Source organism: Procambarus clarkii, chromosome 13 (genome assembly GCF_040958095.1).
Source record: "Procambarus clarkii isolate CNS0578487 chromosome 13, FALCON_Pclarkii_2.0, whole genome shotgun sequence".
NCBI lineage: Eukaryota > Metazoa > Arthropoda > Malacostraca > Decapoda > Cambaridae > Procambarus > Procambarus clarkii.
The window spans coordinates 31,113,005-31,130,243 of NC_091162.1; the positions used below are offsets into that span (position 1 = coordinate 31,113,005).

Consider the following 17,239-nt stretch of genomic DNA (forward strand, 5'->3'; position numbering starts at 1 on the left):
CAGTTCAGCGTTTTATATATGTATAATATACATGAGAGAATGTGCAGTGACTTAATGTCAAACATATTCAGAGATTTGAGTAGGGATACCGAGTGATGTCTGGGGCCAGAGTTGGATATTTTCCTAATAGCAGCTTTGTGTTGAGTAATTAGAGGACGTAAATGATTTTGGGTAGTAGAACCCCAAGCACAAATACCATAGTTGAGATATGGATAGATGATCGATAGAGTCACCAGGGCAGGGCGGGGTACATAATAACTGATCTTAGAAAGAATGCCAACAGTTTTTGAAACTTTTTTTGATATATTTAGAATGTGTCCCTGGAAATTCAGCTTGTGGTCAATGAGAACGCCAAGGAATTTGCCATCTAATTTGTTACTAATTTGGGTATTGTTTATTTTGAGATTTATTTGATTAGAGGATTTATTGCCAAACAAAATATAGAAAGTTTCGTTAATGTTAAGGGTGAGTTTGTTGGCAGTTAGCCAAAGATGGACTTTATTTAGCTCAGTATTTACTGTGGCATTTAAAGCAAGGGGGTCAGGACTGGAGTAAATGAAGGTTGTGTCGTCAGCAAATAGAATTGGTTTGAGGTGTTGGGAGGCATTTGGAGGGTCATTAATGTAGATGTGAAAGAGGAGAGGGCCAAGTATGCTGCCCTGAGGAACACCAATGTTGATGTGTAGGGTGGGAGAAATTGAATTATTCACAGAAACATACTGGAGCCTGTCAGTAAGGTAAAATTTGAGGTATTGCAGGGAGTGTCCTCTGACTCCATAATGATGTAATTTAAGAAGAAGGTTTTGGTGGTTGACAGTGTCAAAAGCCTTACGCAGGTCCACAAATATGAATATGTTAGATATTAAGTCACTGCACATTCTCTCTTGTGTATTATACATATATAAAACGCTGAACTGTAATGCCAATCCTGACCTCAAAAGCTTCATTGAAGGTTGTAACAGAACCCATGAGCACCACACCAGAAATAAATTCAGTTTTGATATTCCTAGAGTACGACTTAATCAAACTAGAAATGCTCTACAAATCAAGGGACCCAGAATGTGGAATGACCTTCCCAACCATGTTAAAGACTGTACCTCTCTCAACCAGTTTAAGATAAAAACTAAACACTACCTAATAAATTCCCTGTAACCTACCTCACTCCTCAATTGTCAACCCATGTCTGTTATTTTTTTTAATCAACACTGTCAACCTATTGTATTTGTGCTGCTTTTTCAGTCATGTTCCCCCTTTTTTTTATCTTTATTTGTATTTGTTCTCAACACTTTTTATTCTTTATGCTCAATTAGTATTAAGTTCTAGATATTAATGTTTTTCTTGCCCGAAACGCATTGCGTAATAGTGGCTTTAGGCATTGTATGTACTAGCTCTATCTATATATCAATCCATTAATGTAACATCACTTGTATGTATGTACCTTACCTGAATAAACGTATTTATTTATTTATTATTTTATTTATAAGAGTAAAGCTGCTTGTAGATTAGTATTTCAAAATTTTTTGACAAGTTAGGCAGGATTGATATAGGTCTATAGTTGTTAACATCTGTGAGATCACCACATTTGTGTACAGGGGTTACTCTCGCTTTTTTTTTTAGAATATCTGGAAAGGTTTGGAGTTCAAGTGACTTGTTGAAGAGCAATGCAATAGCAGGGGCTAAAGATCTGGAGGCTTTTTTGTAAATTAAAGTTGGTATTTCCTCAAGGGCACTAGACTTGGTTTTAAGGGAAAAAATTATCTCATTGACATAAGTGAAATTAATAGGCTTTAGGTACAGAGACTGTGGATAGTTACCTGTAAAATAGTCCTTAATATCAGTACTGGAAGATGGAATATCATTTGCAAGGGATGACCCAATGGAAGAGAAGAACCTATTGAACTCAATAGCAGTATCAGAGGCTGAAAGCTGACCATCGTTATTGGACAGGAGTGTTGGTTTGTTATTTAAAGTCTTCTTTGATCCCAATATTTGTGAAATTGTGATCCAAGTTTTTTTAATGTTGCTCTTTATTTGGGTAAATTTATCTTCGTAGTATTTAGTTTTGGCTCGTCTAATTATTTTAGATAGCAATGACGAGTAATTCTTTGAGAATTCTTTGGAGACAATTCCTAACCTATACTTCTTCTCAAGGTCATGTTTTTTATTAATGGATTTAAGTATTCCTTTTGTATGCCAGGGATTGTTAGCCTTTTGGTTGTGACTTGTTTTGTAAGCAGGACAGTGGGTGTTTTAAAGGCTAAGAGTTTTTTGAAGAAAAGATTGCACTGCTAGGTTGATGTCCCCTATGTTACCTAACTCGGACTCCCAGTTGACATTATCAGCAGTGTTACGGCCCTACTGGGGCGTAACCGGGTTCTTTTTCTGGTGTTATTAGAATTTGGGAATCCGGCCCCAAGTTAGTATAGTGGCTTTCAAGGGGTGTGTTCCGTAACGCAAGTAAATTAAAGGGGAAGGGATACAAATACATTAGTTTAAATATATATATTAACCACCACCTTAAATAAATATATAAACTGTCACATGGGGGGTATAACTACACAATGTACAGGATCGTCTTCCTCTGAAGACACGGGATGCTCCACGGTGCTCACGATGAGTAGCCCTGGTTCTCTTCGTCGTGGCCCACGATGAATCCTCTGATTCGTTCGTCGAATCTACCCCGGCCACAGGCCAGCCAAATCACAGTCCCACTGGGTGCACCATCGTGGAGGCCTTCAACCACAAATCCAGCCTGTAACTGGCAGGTTCCAATCAGCTCTGCTGCGTAGGCCACTCCACAACCGATACTAGGGTTGTGAGCCCTAGGCAGGAGCCTCGTGTGATTCCACAGATCACTCTCCTCACCACAGTGGCTAGTCTCTTTCACCAGTCAACCCGCGGGTACGACGATTCCTCAACTCTGCCACGTCACAGGCAGGCTAACACTCTCAGCAGTGTTCGTCCGGGAGGAACTCACAGCTTCTGCAGCAAACACGTGGAGAGACTTTGGCTGCCTTGGGTAGGCTGCCCATCGTCCAATCCAGCAGTCCCAGGTCGACTCTGTAATCAGACACGTCATCAGTACTAGGGACGCTCTAGGGCACCTCACTTACAGGCTTAGACACAAACGCCCACCTATCCACTCCATAGATGGCGTTGCTGTCTAAGCGTCACCTCACCAGAGGTCAGCAACGGCTATGTTACGAGCTGATTAAGACGGGAAACCAGCCCCTGTGGCCGGTATATCCCGCCCTCGCTAGATGACGTCGTCCATTTGGAGGGGGTTTCGGGAGCTGACTCACAGACGGCGTGGACGTCACTGATCCGTGCTACGACGCTGGGCTCGGGTCTGTAACAAGCAGCAGTTATAAAATTATCTATAGCAGTTTCATTATGCAGCCTAAAACTTAACTCCCTTGACTCTATAGGTGGTTTGCTAATGTTAGTTAAGAGAAATGTGGGGTAATGGTCTGTAGAGCTATCGGTGATTATGCCTGAAGTAAGCGGAGAGGTTATGTTGGTCCAGATGTGATCTAGAGTCGTGGCAGTACTATCAGTGATTCTAGTAGGTCTAGTGATTAAGGGTATGAGGAAGCTAACAGCAGTAGGGTGTTCAGGCTAGCAGAGGTCAATATTAACGTCCCCTGCGATAATTAGATTGATTTTCTTCAGTCTGTTATCGAGTATTAGATTTCTAAGGTTTGAGTTGAATTCGGATACATCAGTGTTAGGAATTCTATAGACAGCACCCACAGACAGGACAGACTCAGCACCCTTGACTCTGAAACTGGCGAAGATATACTCCCCCACAACAGTCTCTAGTTCTAATTACTTTTAAGCATGTTAGTTCATGGTGGTAGTAAAGAGCAGTACCACCACTTCTCTGAATTTGACGACAGTTGTGAATTGCCAAGTAGTTAGGCATGTTAAAGAGTTGAGTAGTATCCTCTTTCAACCACGTTTCAGTAAGTATAATAAAAGAGAATTTGTTGTCAATAGTTTCAATCAAGGCACTAACATCATCGAAGCGTTTACCTAGGGATCTAACGTTCAAGTTGATTACAGAGATATTGTGATTATGTGTTAATACATTGTTTACATCATGTGCTGTAGAATATCTGCAATTTAGATCATTAAAGTGATGATTGTCATAGATAGTGGATATAAGAGGTTTAGTTCTGGGTCTATACTTGTCTGCATAAAAAGGCTGGTTGCAGGAAAACAAGGCAAGAATGGCAAATTACAAAATAGAATTATGCTATAAAAGGGGGAAAAATATATAAACAAGACTATACAAAATGAACAACAAAAGAAAAAATGAGGTAGCTTACAAGGGGCTTACAGGTACTCTCAGGTACACTGTAAGTAATAATTTGCATTATTGAGACACAGGCAAAGCCAGGGGTACAATGGAGTAAGGAAGTATGGCGAGGCTAGGCAACCTAGGTAATAATTAACTGTAACATGCTCGTGTCCGAAGCTAGACACAAATACAACAAAATTATTAAGGATGGCAACAGAGTCCATTTCATGTTGTCTCCATCTCATGTTGACCTCCGAATGCATGATAGAGCTGATAAGTTAGCCCAAGAATCTGCCTTTAAAGGAGATGTTGAGTGTAACCTTGGATTGTCAATGAACAATCTGAGAGCAGCAGTACACCGAGAACTTCAACAAGATCTTGTAGATCTGAGGCAAAATGAAATCGACACCAGTAATTCCATCTATCATCATACTATCATGCAAGAGGAGCCACACATCTATGGTTAACCCAATAAAATCAGCAGACTTCTAGATATTACTACTGCTCGGCTTAGACTCGGTTACAAGTATCTCTGGGAATTCTCATTTTCTGATAACGGAGGAATGAGACAACGACAGCATTGGGAACTATTTTATTTAATTTTTTAGTAGAAACAAATAAATAAATTTTTCAGACCATGTTAATGAACAGGTAACTTGTTTAAATTTACAATAGCATAAATACATGTATAATTTGACTACAATGACTTAATAACATTAATACATATGCTTATATCCGGTAACTAAATAGAACATGGTCTGCAGAACGCGGAATCCTTATTAACTATTGGTACAAGTAAGGCAAACGTTTACATAATTTTCAAGTAGAATCAGGGCTTATAGCTGAGTATCATATAGTGGCCTAGCTAACACATGACAGAAATAATGCGCCAATCCCAGACATAATGTGAAATGGTAAATTACTAGTAGCTGTAGAATACACCTATAGGACAAATTTAACAATACTCTTACAAGTGAGAGTAAGTAGCTGCGGACAGCGTAATACTTAGGGGCCGGCGCTGCACCCCCCCAGTTTACCAACAATAAAGGACAAAGTACATAGGACTGTGCGTAGGGTTATTTGCCGCTGACCATTGGAAGGGGAGGAGGGTGGGAAAATTTTTTCCTTTGACTTGTGGAGCTGAGCGAGGCTGGAGCAAGATAGAACGCATGTCCCTTCCTCTCTTATATAGTCCCCCCGCGGCGCTCCGCACGCTGCGCTGCGGATCGCGCTGTGCAATTGTCTTCTCCATCAGAAATTCCTCCGCATTCCTACGTAATGCAGCGGTTATTATCTGCCGATGTAGATCTGACCAAATGTAAACTGTGTCAACAAAATTATTCGCACACCCTCCGTCACTATGTGATGGAGTGCGAAAAGATACGTGAATTCAGAGACAATTCTATAACCAATGTACCAACGATGTGTCAATATTTCATTCAAAATGATCTGCTACCAGAAATTTTAGCCAAATATCCCCAGTTTGGTAACTGTAGGTAGTAAATGGTCACTGCTTGCATCACAAGCGGGGATGTTTCTGGCGGGGGAGAAAGAAACAATTGCGCAGCGCGTCCCGCGGCGTTGCGCGGGCAGTTTGGGGCCGTATAAATACGGGCGCACAACGGGGCTCCGCCTCACTCCGCCTGCCCTCGCCGCTGCCCTCGCAAAACTCACTGCTGCTCAGCGAGTCGTAAACACAGAAGTTAGCCCGCTCAACTGTTCTCACAGCATGGACCCTACAACAGTTCCTCGCGACAACGACTCGGAGTGACCCGTTAGGGGCGTCCTGCCCTTCTCAACATTTAAGGTAGTTTTTGTGTTTTGTTGGCGCGCGGGACCAGTGTTTGTGTTGGCGCGTCAGACCAGTGTTTGTCTCTTTGTTGGCGCGCGCGCCCTGAAGCACGCCTGTTGGTTCAGTGTTGGTGACCAAATGCAGGTGCAGTGGTCCTAGAGGGGAAGGTGACCCTCGGTGTTATGGGGCACTGGGTTTTTCTCCAGTAGGTGGCTGTTATTTGAACCACACTCGGGAGGAGGCCTGTCCACCCCTACCCTCTCCTTCCCCATCTGCTCAGCCCTGTCCTTAAGCTCCCCACCCAGTCGACGTGAGGTATGCTGTTGGGCGACTTCTGTTATGCCGTTATTTATTATTTACGTTCTTTATATGTCCTTCCTTACAGTCTGACTGTTAGTCAGGGTGTGTTTCCTCACGCTACAATATTTATTGTAATTTTACCTTTGCTTTCGCCCCTAGCTTTAATTTTCATGGATTTGTATTTTCATAAGTTCCTTAATTTATTATTGAATTTAATGGTGGCAAGCTGCATGTTTCTTTTGCAGGCTTTTCATTCAGGTCTGTTTTAACTTTTGCTTATTGCCTATAAGTTATTAGGTAAAGTCAGCTAGGTTAGGCTAGCTGCCGAGTCACAGGCCTCTGGCCACCAGCTTTAAGTTTAATGGACTAGTTTTTCCATAAGTTTCCTTAACTTATTAACGAATTTATTGCAGTGTCAAGCTCCCTGTTTCTTTTGCAGGTTGTACATTTAGGTTTATTTAACTTTAGCTTATTGCCTTTAAGTTATTAGGGAAAGTCAGCTAGGTTAGGCTAGCTGCTGTGTCCCAGGCCTCTGGCCCCTAGCTTTGTTTTCATGGACCTGTTTTCCCACAAGTTTCCTTAATTTACTACTGAAATTTATGCAGTGTTAAGCTGCATGTTTCTTTAGCTGGATTTAAATTTAGGTTTGTTTTAACTTCTGGTCATTGCCTTTAAGTTAGTAGGTAAAGTTAGCTAGGTTAGGCAAGCTGCTGTGTCACAGGCCTCTGGCCCCTAGCTTTGTTTTCGTGGACTTGTTTTCCCACAAGTTTCCTTAATTTACTACTGAAATTTATGCAGTGTTAAGCTGCATGTTTCTTTAGCTGGATTTAAATTTAGGTTTGTTTTAACTTCTGGTCATTGCCTTTAAGTTAGTAGGTAAAGTTAGCTAGGTTAGGCTAGCTGCAGTGTCACAGGCCTCTGGCCCCTAGCTTCGTTTTCTGGATTTGTTTCCATAAGTTTCCTCATTTTATTATTGAATTTTATGCAGTGTCAAGCTGCGTGTTTCTTTAGCTGGTTTTACATTTAGGTTGTTTTAACTTTTGGTCATTGCCTATAAGTTATTAGGTAAAGTCAGCTAGGTTATGCTAGCTGCTGTGTCTCAGGCCTCCGGCCTCTAGCTTTAAATTTTCTTGGACTTGTGTTTTCCATAAGTTTCCTTAATTTATTATTGAATTTAATGCAGTGTCAAGCTGCATGTTTTCTTTTGCAGGTTTTACACTTAGGTTTGTGTAACTTTGCTTGCCTATAAGTTATTAGGTAAAGTCAGCTAGGTTAGGCTAGCTGCAGTGTCTCAGGCCTCTGGCTCCTAGCTTTGTTTCATGGTCTTGTTTTTCCATAACTTTCCTTTATTAATGAATTTTATGCAGTGTCAAGCTGCATGTTTTCTTTAGCTGGTTTTACATTTGTTTGTTTAACTTTTGCTATTGCCTTTAAGTTATTATGTAAAGTCAGCTAGGTTATGCTAGCTGCTGTGTCACAGGCCTCCGGCCTCTAGCTTTAAGTTTTTATCGACTTGTTTTCCATAAGTTTCCTTAATTTATTAATGAATTTTATGCAGTGTCAAGCTGCTAGTTTCTTTGCTGGTTTTACATTCGTTTGTTTAACCTCTGCTTTGCCTTTAAGTTATTATGTAAAGTCAGCTAGGATGTGATAGTTGTCGGGATCGGGCCCTTGCCTCTTGCTTTAAGTTTCTTCTGGCCCTGCATTTATGTTTAGTTTCCTCAGCAAATGTCCTGCATTTTACATAGCCCTTGCTGCATGTTTTTACTTTACTGGTTTACAATTGTTTAACTTACGCTTCACCTTTAAGTAAAGTCAGCTAGGATGTCCTAGATGCTGTCTTCGGGCCTCATGCCTCTCCCTTTAAGTTTATCTCGGACTCGTATTGATTAGTTCCATCAGCAATTTATTACTAATTATGCATTGCCTAAGTGCATGTCATTTTACTTACTGTTTTACCTTTATACTTGTTTCCTTGACTTTGTCAAAGTTATTAAGTACTGACGCTAGACAGTACCAGTTTCGTTTACCAGTACCAGTAAACGTTTTACAGTCGTTTTGTCTGCCCGGTGTAGCCCAGAAGAATCTGCAGCCTCCCGGCTGCTGGCTTATCCAGACATGTGTGGCCTCCCAGGACGCTGGTTATCAGACGTATTGTCTGCTCGGTGTAGCCCGGAATATACTGCGGCCTCCCAGGCCGCTGGTTATCAGACGTATTGTCTGCTCAGTGTAGCCCGGAAGATACTGCTGCTTCCCAGGCCGCTGGTTTATTCAGACGTTTAGTCTGCCCAACGTAGCCAGGAAGGTTGACAGCCGCTGCCGTCTTAGCTGACTGCGTTCAGGGGCTGCTCCCCAGCCGACGTCCTTCCTGCGATGAGTTAAGCCGACGTCCTTCCTGCGATGAGTTAAGCCGACGTCCTTCCTGCGATGAGTTAAGCCGACGTCCTTCCTGCGATGAGTTAAGCCGACGTCCTTCCTGCGATGAGTTAAGCCGACGTCCTTCCTGCGATGAGTTAAGCCGACGATGTTCTACAGGTATTATATTTATATTGGTCATATAAATACACGGCCTTTCTGGCCGCGGGTTTATCCAGACGTGTTGTCTGCCGGTGTAGCCCGGAATCTACTGCGGCCCCCCAGGCCGCTGGTTTCTCCAGACGTTTTGTCTGCCCAATGTAGCCACGAAGGTTGTCATAGCCGCTGCCGTCTTTGCTGTCTGCGCTCGGGGGTTCATGTCCAGCCGACGTTCTTCCTGTGGTGAGTTAAGCTGGCGATGTTATTCAGGTATCTTATTTACATTGGCCATATAAATATGTGGTCTTTCAGGCCGCTGGTTTATCCAGACGTGTTGTCTGCCTGGTAGCCCGGAAGTCACAGTGGGCCCCCCCCCCCCCAGGCCGCTGGTTTATCCAGACGTTTCATCTGCCGGTGTAGCCCGGAACGTTTCCACAGCCACCGACTGTGGAAACTTACAAGTGTTAATCCCGTTTCTCTAACGAATTATAGTCCAGCTTTATTTTGAGCATACTTTGTTTTGCAATTTATAATTATTTATGTTATAATTGTATTAATTGTAATTATGTTATAATAGCACAGTTTGCCTAGATTCCTCAGTAGTTACAGTACTTTCGTTTGGCTCTTGCAGTTATTCACGTCGCTTATTTGGTTATATTTGTTATGCATCTCCTCCGTTCCCTTAATGTAATATGGCTATATATCCACGCCGATTGTATACCCTTATTTTGTACTTGCAGATACCACGTGCCATGCCTTGCCCTATTCATAATTATGTTCTACATCTCGGCGCTAACATGCCTCCTGTTTCAGGTTACCTCGAACTTTCTTTCCCAATCAGCCTCCTTAATTTACTCCGACAGTTGATGCGTTGCTCATGTCGCATGTTTATTTTTGCGTTGCTGTGTCCAGTATGCTTGCCCACTTTTACCCTGCCTTACGTCATCAAGTAAAGTCAGCCAGGATGTGCTATTTGCAGAGTTACCAAGTAATTTATTAAGTAAAGTCAGACAGGCAGTGCTAGTTGCAGAGTTACTAAGTAAATTATTAAGTAAAGTCAGCCAGGATGTGCTATTTGCAGAGTTCCTAAGAATTATTAAGTAAAGCCAGACAGGATGTGCTATTTGCAGTATTCGCGGGCCCTTATTTTAGCTTCACGTCTCCTGGCCCTGCATTTTTGCCTAGTTTCATCGGTAGTTACAGTAGTTTATGCTTAGCTTTGCAGTTTAGTTTCCTCAGTGGTTACAGTATTTACGCTTGGCTCTTGCAGTTTATTCACGTTACTTATCAGGTTATATTTGTTATGCTTTCCCTCCGTTCTCTTAATGTAAAAATGGTTATATATGCACGCCGATTGTATACCTTATTTTGTACCTGCAGACTTCAAGTGCCATGACTTGCCCTATTCAGGTGACCTGGACAGGGGGGTGGCCCCCACGTTGCCTGGGGCACGGTACACTCCAGCAGATGGCGGCGTCGAAGCGTCGTCGGGAACGTCGTATATTTAATGATATCCCGTTCTTTGCCTTCCTAAGACAATGTAAATTAAGATTTTATACGCTTATATGGAAGGTTTCTTATTTTGTACTGGCAGACATCTCGCGACATGCCTTGCCCTTCCTCTTAATTACGTTCTACATTTCAGCACTAACATGCCTCCTGCTTTCAGATTACCACGGATTCCTTTTCCCAAACAGCCTACCTTAATTTACTCCGACAGTTGATGCTTTGCTCATGTCGCATGTTTAATTTTGCGTTGCTGTGTTCAGTATGTTTGTTCATTTTCCTTGCCTTACGTCATTACGTAAAGTCAGCCAGGATGTGCTATTTGCAGAGTTACTAATTAAATTAAGTAAAGTCAGCCAGGATGTGCTATTTGCAGAGTTACTAAGTAAATTATTAAGTAAAGTCAGCCAGGATGTGCTATTTGCAGTTACTAATTACTAATTACTAGTCTTTTGCTGGGCTACCTTTATGCTTCTCCCCTTCCTGTCTAGGTATGTTTAGGTATGGCTAGCGGTGCGCGAGCCGCGGCTTATCGGTTCCTCCTACGCCTGCGTGTCTGTTAATTTTGTTATTGTTGGACTCGCAATTTGATTTGTATTTATTACGGAAAAATTTTTCTCCCGCAATTTACTCTTTGTTTAAGTTTCACGTTCAATTTGTTATTAAGGGACTATCAATTAGGATTTGTATTAATCTATTGCTTTGCCTCTGTGCCTTTAAGTTATTTTCAGCTAAGGTACGCTAGTTGCAGTGCATTCGGGTGGCCCCCCCCCCCACAATTTTTTTTTCTCCTCCGGTTATTTCGTCCTATTACACTCGTTTCCCTCATTATATACTCTATTCTGAATTTTGTGCATTATATCTGACCACCCATTCTTCATCGTATCGACAGTACATTAAGTTACATTTGGATGCTACCGAGAAGTTTAGCATGGCCTCGCGCACGGTGTCATGCAAAAAACTGGCCATTCGGCCTTCCTTTCGGCAAGCTCAAGCCAGTCAGTTAGCATGACGTCGGCCAGCTTGTGGTTGGCCAGCGCAGCCAGCATGCTGTTGGCCATACGGTCGCTAACGTTCTTTGGCCATCCGGCCTTCTGGGCTATTTTACTCTTCTTGTTCCTTCGCCATTGTTGTTTCCTACTACGTAATAGTATTCTATTTAATTTTACCTCATCTATCATTAGGTTAGGGGCCCCTTACCTCCAACCGCTATTCCTTCCACTGCGCTCTGCCCGCTTGGCGCTCAATGCCGGTTTCTTCTGTTCCCTTTATTCGCAGCCACGACAAGCCGGAACCCCCCCCCCCCCCTTCACACCCTACTGCGGCGAGGAAGAGAACGCGAGCCGGATATTCCTCTGATCACCATCAACGCACGCAGCGGTGCCGGGATGCAGCCGCCCAGGGCCTACGTTAATACTATTATCTTCTCTTTATTTGCTGGGCTATATGGCAGTATTAATATTACTCCGTACCGTTACTGTCATTCCAGTATTATTTTATTAAAATATAAATTGTTATTATGGTTTGGCGTTGCTTTCTTAATTTCTTCCATTCTGCGGCACTTGCCGTCATCTGTTATTTACGATATTACATTGTATTCTTCATTGTACGATTATTTACGACATTGTATTCTTATTATTATCCTTATTACAGTTACTGAATGGCAGCTCCCTGCCGTCGATTTCACTTTGCTCCTGTTCTAAAGATGCTGCCGAAGTTCACGGCGTACTAGCTGCGGCTCGCAGACGCTCATTGACAAACACAAGACTACACTCAGCGGCCACTCAAGGCAGACTCCTTGGCTTCTATCCAGCCCAATCACCCGTCTGGAGGCAGAGATGGGATAGAGACCAAGGGTAATGTTCCCCGCTCACATTCTACATCCGATTAGGACACAAGCATGTTATAGATTTGGCTTTAAGAATTGGTTCTTATTCCATTTTATTGTTTATGTATATGCTGCTTAGTTGTTATACCCGTTCTTGGTATATGTATTGTTTATATTCAAGATTTATAGTGTTTCGTCTTACCCTGTTATAGTTGCTTTGTGCCTCCTTGCTGTTCTCCTACCGGTTTTCTCCCACCTTTGCTCTTAGCAAAGGTACTTCCTCCTTCCGTTTGCTGGAAGATTCTTAGATTTGTTAGCCCCCCTTCATTGCTACAGTATAATTATTCGGATGCTCTTTATTCATCCAGGATTGTTAATTAAGGTTTCTCTTAATTCCTGCTGCCGGGCTCCCTCCCCCGTTTTTCGTCTCCGTATTGATTCAGCTAGGGTTTCCCTCTCGTCTGTGCTCTTGCCTGTCACGATAACACTGCACGCCGCTTCTGCCCACCCTTACTGCCTTATATCTTTCAGCCCGGGGGAGGTGAGCTACGCGACAAAAAATCGACGCACGCTCCGACTGGACCAGGTATCGCTTACATGGTCAGGAATCAACACTCTTCGGATCCTACAAGCGCTCCCGTCACCAGGCGAGATTTCTCCAGGATCCTACGCGCTGCCCTCTCGGCGCTAGGCTTGACTTCAGATGACTACGCTCCGCACCCAGCTGTCTCGGGACGGGCTCGCCACATCAGAAATAATGGCAAACGGCAGGCGGAAGAGTAGTGCTCACATCCTACGTCAGACGGGACGTTGTTGCTCTGCTACATTGAGTGCCTCACGCGGCCAGCTGGCACTCGCCCTTCGGGGGGGGGTCCGGCCGCTGGCCTGCGGTGGGGGTGCAGCGCCGGTCCCCAAGTGTCCCGCTGTCCGCAGCTAATACTTTGCCCAGTCTAGGTGCTAGTAAGCCCTACTTGTAGTCACACCCCCTTCTCCTTATCCATTAGGTCTTTTACGGCCTCTTGGCCGGGTACATTACGTGTTATGTGGTCTCTCACTTATTAGTTATTCTTTGTGTCCTGCCTGTTATATCCTAGTGTTATATAATTACTACACATTTGCACTCGGCCTTAATTCTAGTACCAGTTAACCTTTAGGTTTCTGCAGAATTAGTTTCCATGTCACTATAGGCTAAGGTCTCATACTTACTACGGGTGTACCTTTTAAGTTAAATCTAGTCCTTGGAATTGTTACTGTTAATTCTTACTTTATATATTTACTTTATATATTTACTTTATATATTTTAATATAAACGTTATATATTCCTTAAATTATATTTGAAACTTTGTATATTTACATGTTCAATATTAAGTTTTATATAATATCAACTTTGTTAAGCCTATAATATAAACCGTGTTTAATATAAACTTTATATAATTACTTACTTTATGTGAACTTTATATATTTACATGTTCTGCAGAATTTAATCTTCAATAAACTTTAACGCCCCATACTGCCAGTATCTTTCTCCCCCTGGTCAGAAAATGGTCACTGCTTGCATCACAAGCGGGGATGTTTCTGGCGGGGGAGAAAGAAACAATTGCGCAGCGCGTCCCGCGGCGTTGCGCGGGCAGTTTGGGGCCGTATAAATACGGGCGCACAACGGGGCTCCGCCTCACTCCGCCTGCCCTCGCCGCTGCCCTCGCAAAACCCCACCCTCCCCCCCTTTTGCAAGCGGCTGCTTTTGTACCCCCGTCATGCTTTGCACAGTTGTCCCGATTGTCTCCCCACTGCATGTGGGAAGGGGGGTGCAGCGCCGGTCCCCAAGTGTCCCGCTGTCCGCAGCTAATACTTTGCCCAGTCTAGGTGCTAGTAAGCCCTACTTGTAGTCACACCCCCTTCTCCTTATCCATTAGGTCTTTTACGGCCTCTTGGCCGGGTACATTACGTGTTATGTGGTCTCTCACTTATTAGTTATTCTTTGTGTCCTGCCTGTTATATCCTAGTGTTATATAATTACTACACATTTGCACTCGGCCTTAATTCTAGTACCAGTTAACCTTTAGGTTTCTGCAGAATTAGTTTCCATGTCACTATAGGCTAAGGTCTCATACTTACTACGGGTGTACCTTTTAAGTTAAATCTAGTCCTTGGAATTGTTACTGTTAATTCTTACTTTATATATTTACTTTATATATTTACTTTATATATTTTAATATAAACGTTATATATTCCTTAAATTATATTTGAAACTTTGTATATTTACATGTTCAATATTAAGTTTTATATAATATCAACTTTGTTAAGCCTATAATATAAACCGTGTTTAATATAAACTTTATATAATTACTTACTTTATGTGAACTTTATATATTTACATGTTCTGCAGAATTTAATCTTCAATAAACTTTAACGCCCCATACTGCCAGTATCTTTCTCCCCCTGGTCAGAAACTAAGAGTGATTGTAACCTATCCACCGCGGCCCACTAGATGGGGGGCGGTGTGCAGGACAAACATATCAATTTATTTTATTTTATTTTATTTTAATTTATTTTATTTTATTTTATTTTATTTATATATTGTTATGATAATCTCCTTCAAGAGAGATTTGGCCTGCTCTTTCCTATCGTCATGTTACTTCAGTACATCTACAACATCTAGATACTACAAGCAAGTGTAGTACATATTTAGTCAAATACGTTTTGCCAGGCACAAACGTATCACACACTCGCTCTCCACCTCCCCCCTCCCTCGTCGCCGATCACCAAACTAGCATTTCCAGCCTGCCCGCTTCTGATTGGTGAATTGACGTCTGCACCACTGCACTTCTGCACCTCAGCACCATCTACCTTACCGATGTCTGGGCCTGCACCAGCCATTGGAGTTAGAATATTCTGTGCTCTCAAGCTGAAACAACCATCTGATATACGCTCTGTCTATTAGTGGATGTTCTCAGCCAGCGCTCTATTCTCAGCACCTGTTAATTTCATTTTGTCTTTATCCATTTTAGAGTAACCTCACCATAATATTGTTTTATGTTATTTTTTTTTAATCTTTTGAGTTTGCACTGTACATAGCCAAGGAATTGTCTTATTTATAATATGTTTTAAATTTAATTAAAGTTTCATTGTTTCATTGTTCATACTATTTGTTTTGCCTTACTTTGCCACAGGACACAACAGCTATGCAGTCATCTTTTTTTTTTTTTTTAAATGTGATAGGCATTGACACCAGCCATTGGGAGGACTGCCGAACACCTACCCTTCTTTTTTCCATCATATTTAATGGGGGCCTGTCCATGGAGCCTCACTCAGGTACTAGTACTAAAACATCAATTTGTGGTAAGTGTACTTGGCTTTGATACAGTTGCTTTTCAATATTTTCATTACTTTTAATATTTATATGGTGCTGCGTATTTTGTGCTTTCCGAGGGTAGCATATTGTGAGTGTTGGATTGTTACGACCCTGGGTTCCTCAGTGGAAACAAGAGGTCAAAATTGAACTAAATAAGCTACGTTAGATTAGCAAAACGCAAGTCGATGTGTCTTTGTTTGTATCTTCCCTGCCAGACGTAAGACTATTCTTGTTTCTCAAAGAGCATTTAAAGACTGAGCTTGGGGTTTGTTACGACCCTGGGTTCTCCAGTGGAAACCAGAGGTCAAAATTGAGCTATTAAACTTTCTAGTAGTACAGTTAAGTGCATCTTGAACGGCAATTGTTTGTATCTTCCCTGCCAGATGTAAGACTATTATTGTTTCTCAAAGAGCATTTAAAGACTGAGCTGGGGGTTGATTATTAAATAATAACATAGGCACCAACTTTGCTTACTAATACTTTCTAATCATTCATAGAGTAACAATACGTTGCATAGGGGAAGATCTTTAATGTGCTTAGCTGCACGATCAATTAGGCTCCTTCCGGCACCACGACATGAGGGAGGCCAGCTGGTCGCTAGGAATTCTCTCTTCTCTGGCTGGTGTTCGTGCGGATAAGACCTACTCTGTGGCTGCACCCCTACTCTTCTCCCTTCTCCTCTTACTTATTTCCCTTACCTGAAGTTCCTGTACCCTTAAGTTAAGTATTCTATGGTGTTAAGTGTGCCTACTCTGGTAGTAAATATTGGTGAGACCTGGGGTTAGTATTTGCCAGTGTTTTGGGTACCCCTAAGTGTTGTGTTTTGTATTAGGGTACCACATGGTCTCACTACCCTAAGCTGCATCCAGCTTCAGTGCTTATCCAGTAGTACTTTACCCTAGCTTGTTTAGTGTAAACCTTGTATCCTGCCTACGTGGACCAAGGCTTTTAACGTAAGATAGTGTGGTAAAGTTATTATTATTATTGTTATTGGTGTGAGTGTATATGGGGGGTTGTTAAGGGGTTAATAAATAAGTACATGAATTACAGAGTATCCCTTTTTCCTATGTGGGAGCGCATTGATCAACCCTTAGACTAACATATATGGTCTAGTAGCAAGTTATTACTACTGTGGATAGTTTATTTTGGGGGCCGGGCCTTTTAGCTCTCCCATATTTGATACTCTTGTCTTCTAACTACCCTTACCCCTTAATAGTACCAGTACCCCATAGAAGCCCCACATCTATTTTTATAACAGGGTTGATTATTAAATAATAACATAGGCACCAACTATGTTTACTAATACTTTCTAATTCATTTGTAAAGTAACAATATGTTGCATAGGGGAAGATTTTTAATGTGCTTAGCTGCACGATCAATTAGGCTCCTCCCGGCACCACCACAATGCGGGAGGCCTGAGCTGGTCGCTGGGAGCGGTCTTCTTCTGGCTGTCGTTCGTGGGGATGAGACCTACTCTGTGGCTGCACCCCTACTCTCCTCCCTTCTCCTCTTACTTATTTCCCTTACCTTAAGTTCCTGTACCATTAAGTTAAGTACTGTGTGTTTAAGTGGGCCTACTCTGGTAGTAACGATTGGTGAGACCTGGGGGTAGTATTTGCCAGTGTTTTGGGTACCCCTAAGTGT

At 42.3% G+C, this 17,239-nt stretch overlaps 1 long non-coding RNA gene across 1 annotated transcript; it reads left to right on the top strand.

The window, feature by feature from the left end:
• The first annotated feature begins 5,617 nt into the window (after positions 1–5,617).
• On the top strand, positions 5,618–14,662 carry LOC138364283 (uncharacterized). The gene is made up of 2 exons (XR_011228394.1): positions 5,618–12,271; positions 12,775–14,662. It is a non-coding gene; the product is annotated as an uncharacterized lncRNA (long non-coding RNA).
• The last annotated feature ends 2,577 nt before the right edge of the window (positions 14,663–17,239 follow it).